Below are 5461 nucleotides of genomic sequence, written 5' to 3' on the forward strand. Positions count from 1 at the left end.
ATTTTGGTACAGAAACCAAATTACAATACCTCTGTAAATTTTGCTTTACTTTGGTAGTTTGGTACATCATTTTATTGGCAAGTGCGTCAAATTTATTTCTGTATGTACTTGCCTCCTTTCGCTTGTTATTAAAGAAAAGACCTCCTTTGATTTGCAGGAATCTTGTAGGAATTTATCATTATGTCAAAATGGTTCTGATCTGCTATATCTCTATCACCTCCTTGTTGTTGCTTTATCTTTCATTCACAACTCATAACGGAAGTTTCATGTAGCTCAGGAAGAAGTGACTCGAGGGTGGCACAGATAGAAAATCTCAATGAGGTACGACCATTTTCTTTTCTCTATGCCTCCCTTGACTTGGTAGCATAATTCTTGAGGGCTCCATTTTATAAAGCTCGGTAGTAGATGCAGATTAGAAGTTTCTTCGTATTACAATAGCCTTTATGCCTCCTTTTCTTTTCTTTATGCCTCCCTTGATTAGAAACTCTTGAAGGCTTCATCCTGGCAGTTGATTATAAATCTATTTGTATGACCTCTATGTGTAGTTGTTTTATTTATCACGAACTTAGGAAGCATCGTAGTCTTAAGTCTAATTCCAAGTTATCATTGCTAATTTGCTGGCAGCAAAAGTAGACTATGAGAAGGAGAACTCAACGAGAGGATAGCAAAGCTGGCCGGTGGTGTCGTTGTCACTCAGGTATTAATGGAGGGCATTATGTGTTGACATGCTGCTCTTTTCCTTGATAACCTGTTGGAAGGAAGGATGATATGGTGACCGTAACCCACGACTTGATAGGTGGGAGGACGAACATAAACTGACCTTAAAGAGATGTTGGGAGTTGAGGATGCTCTAATGTAACTAGGTGAGTCAATAAATGTTTTGTCATTGAACATTCGAGTTGTCAACTTTGTATTTGCTTTTCAAAGAAGCAGAATTAACTCAATTAGTTTGTTGCTTCCTTAAACCTTCTGAATTGCTTCTTCTTTTCGCATGCTGCCGTTGGGGAAGGTATTGTTGTGGAGTGTGCACTCTTTTCAAATTGGCTGCTAAAGTAGATGTATCAAGGATACCCTTTTGCATAAGGTACAAGAAACGAATGACATTGCCCCATGCTCCTAATACCCACAGCCAACACGGTCCACCACATGTTGGTCACAAACAATCATGTTGAACCATTGAACATTTCAGTTTTTCCTTTCAGACTGATTGCGAAGAATGTGGGTGTCAATGACAGCATTGTTACCGAGAAGGTTAGATCTCATTTACAAATATAAAGTTCATATATTTCTGCATAGATCTGGATATCATAAAAGATGATGTCGTACCAGGTTCTTTCTAGCTGCAAGCGTGCAATCCTTCTGTTCAATAATACGAGGACTTGATGGCTGCTGGTATCATCAAGCACACTAAAGTTTATAGTCATGTAGCTATCCGACACAATTGCTTGCTTGTCGTTCTGAAATGGAGACAATAGCACAGTTAGGCTGGGCGATGATGCAACTGGTGGCATCATTTATCTTGGTTCATCTTAGTACCATTTAACTTTTCCACCATTAGTTTTACTTGGGACTGGTAGAGAACCAAAATTTATTTTTGCAACATGCTTGCAAACTTTCATCATGTAACACTATTAATTCCATAGTTTCTCTTGACAGTGTAACAAGGCAATGGCCATACATTATACGCCTCTGATCGCTGCTATCCATGTTTGCTGACTGAAATGTGTGAAACTTCTGATTAAGGTAATGTACATCCTTCTTTATCCAATTGGATTTTTTTTATTCTGTGACTAGAAAGCTCTCTGAGATTGTGCGATTTATGGCACACTTATTTCCAGTATGCTTATCTAACTTCTTCTGTATTATGCGGGTGCTGATGTGAACGGTGTTGGTCCGCCAACCCCCTTAATAGCCGTTGCAGACGATGGTTTAACTGATTTCTACAAACCTTTACTTGCGGCTGATCCTGATGTCTGCGATGATGTAAGGTTTAGTTTCTCATGTTTGTGCTGTTGGTGTCGGTACTTCTGAAAGATTGTCTATTTCTTGATTCAACTACTGGATGTTAGTATTGATATTTGGTCTCCAATGGATAGTTGCATATTAGTGCATTTGCAACAGCAATGCCACCATGACGCTTGAAATATAATGTGTATATGAAGGAGTATAATCTTGATAACATTTACACATTCCTTCATATTTCTGTGTTGAGATTGTAGTGCACATATGTTGAAAGGTTGATCTTATGTAACTATTATATTATCCTTTGTCATGAGCGTGGGAAGCTAAGTAGGCACATAGCACCAAACTGGCCGTAATGCTACCGTACGTGGGTCATGTGTGCATGGTTGTGCACCTGGCCGGCTGCAATGTAGGCCCCAAATTAGGGACTCATGTGAACCTGCGAGCGGAAATGAATGTATTGCCATACCTCTGAATCTTACTTAGTTATAATGATGTCAAGCCGTGGCATTCTGCATGCAACATCTGTCAGTCTATATGTGGGAGTTCCCTTAAAGATGAAATTTTACACATTTATTGTATTATAAACAACAAAATAGATAGTCTCGTAAATGTGATGCTGATTTTTTTGGTTTCTCATTGAAATACCTAAGATAACATGTCTCATAACATGTCACGAAGGACCTCTGGTCACAAACACTTGCTGTTTTGGACATTGAGAAGTCCAAAATAAAATTTTGACCACTAAATTTCTATTGTAATGTAAAATAGTAGAATCTAATAATGTTAATATGTTATAATATTTTGGAAGTTAATGTTGAGCTAAATCTTCACATATAATTTTCATGTTTGAAATTTAGTTAAAAATTTCAAAAGTTCAACTACATGTATGTCCAAAATGGCATTACGTATAAGTAATTGTGGATTCAGTGCAGTGAAATGTGAGCTTTGTGTTCTTTGCAATGTTCAATTTTCGTCAGCTGGACTGCTTGTTGAAGAAATATTTATATGTGCTTCACATCTGTTTGAGCTATAATGTATAGCGACAGGATTTACTGGGGAAGCCTTTGGTAGCTGACTAGCGGTTATACTATACATGTTTGTATTTGTTAATCTCCCATTCCCTCAAATAAAATGTGTCTCTGCTTTATATTAATAGGGAGGTCAATTGCCAATTGAGATTGTTTCACGTCACAATAGACGGAAAGATGTTGAGATCCTTTTTCCAGTAACATCTCGTATTCCATATGTGCGTGATTGGAGTGTTGATGGGATACTTGTGTATGTCAAATCAGTGCCAAACGAGGAGGTATGAATTCGACGATCTTTGGCATATCTAAGATTATTATCATTGTCCTAATACTTGCCCTAGAGTAGCCTACCCCAACTTGCTTGGGACAAAAGGCACTAGAGCATTTTATATTCTTTAGAATCTTCGATGCATCCCTAACTTGAAGCAAGTATATGAAAGATTAAACACATGTTTGTTTCAGACCCAACTTTATAGCTGGAATATCACCATAGGATTGAGTGGATGAAATCAAATTGACATAAGCCTTTTCTCTTAAAACATTGCAGTTCATTTAATCTTCAAACTTTGTTATTACCCATTTGAAAGGTTTCATTCCATTGACACATCAAGACATTTATTTTCTTTTGGGCGGTCTCAGTTCAAGTGGGTGGTCTCAGTTTGCATGCTCTTCTGAGTTTGCCTGTTTCAGGACGACCCATTGTACAAAATGGGGCCAGCTTATCTAAAATCAGAAGGAAATAAGCAGAGACGAGAAAATATTATGTTTCTGCAATAAATTTCTACAACATGGTATGTGTTGTACTATGTTCTTTTACCAGCTCCAAATTAATCAGTGCAAGAAAAAAAAATCTGCTAATGTATCATTGTGGTTTATGAACTAGTTGAATGGTTTGCAGAATTTTGCATCCCTTGTAAAAATCCAAATAATATATTTTCATTCCTTTGGTGCATCCACATTCTTATTAATTTAACAGCGTAAATCCGTTCATATGCTGTAAAGGATAAGTGCTACAGTCTTGGTTTCAGAAGCAAAGGTAATGGTCGTGAGGGGAAGCCATGGTCCACTGGGTCTTGCGATGGCCTAAGGGTGGTGCATGGACTTGTTATTTCTTAGATCATTCCAAATAAGGCCTAATGTCATACAAGAAGATCACTTGTGAAAGGTTTGGACAGGGGCAGGACAAGATTGTTCATGTGTTCCTGGGACGAGGAGCATGACATAGTTCCACGTTCCCTGTGAATGTGATCTAACATAATCGATATGAATCAAAATGAGATACTCCCTCCGTCCGGAAATACTTGTCGGAGGAATGGATGTATCCACTAGTAGAAAACATGGCATTGGTCGTTACTAATGCCTCCCCCCTTTAATCCCGGTTCTAACACGAACCGGGACAGATGGGCCTCCACGTGGCCACTGCGAGCAACCCAGGCAAGGGGGCCTTTGGTCCCGGTTGTTGAAATGAACCAGGACCAAAAGGCTTCCACGTGTCAGCAGCTGGCTGGAGCTGATGTTTTTTTTAAAAAAGTGGCTGGTTTAGGGGTTTTGGGGGTTAATTTTAGGTTGTTTTAGCTAGCTAATAGAGTGAAGTGTTCTCTCTTATATCTTCGTCCTTGGTTTACCAACGCTACTTCTATGTTCATTTCACCCGCTGATATATAATAACTCATGCATGCTCGCATCATACATCATCATATATAATAACAAGTCCTACTAATCATGCATCATCGTACAACTTCTACTCATTATTAATAACAAGTCATACGATCATCATCCTCATAGTCATCGAACCCAACCCTACATAATTGTTCTTAGCACATGATCATCAGTATCAGGTAGGACGTAAACACCCTTAAGGTAAAATACCATAAAATAATATAGACCCTGACTCTCCATTATGAAGAATGGAGATCATCCTGTCTCCAATTCTTGCGCTTCGCCTCCTTTTGCTTCCAAGAAGCTTCTTACGACTGTCCATACATTTTTTCCATTCTTTGATTGTCATGTCTCCACTTCTTTTAAAAATTCGGTATGGACAGTTGAGATTCGTAGGACGACATGGTTGTATGTTCAAAACATCAAGGGTTCCGTGCGTATACATCAGATGAGGCACACAATCATTCGGGATTATCTGTTGAAAAACATAGTAATAACTTCGTAGTTAGCAATGATGTACTAGTTTTAGAAGTATTTAAAAAGATGCATGGATGTCGTAATAGTAAAAAATCTTACCAAGGTATCTCCATGGTAGTTACCGTAGTTCAACATGTGCACTAGTGGCACGTATTGACCATAATGTTCAGGAGTTCGATTGTAGACATTGTAATTCTCAAGATCAGTACAAAATGCGATCAGATGATTTTTCTTCTTATAAGTTAATTCGGAGCCATCGGTGTAGTGGGTTTGTCTACCAATTTCCGCACATTTTTTGAAGAATGAAAATAAGCTGTCAATGGAAATAAGCT

Source organism: Triticum aestivum, chromosome 5B (genome assembly GCF_018294505.1).
Source record: "Triticum aestivum cultivar Chinese Spring chromosome 5B, IWGSC CS RefSeq v2.1, whole genome shotgun sequence".
NCBI classification, from domain to species: Eukaryota; Viridiplantae; Streptophyta; class Magnoliopsida; order Poales; family Poaceae; genus Triticum; species Triticum aestivum.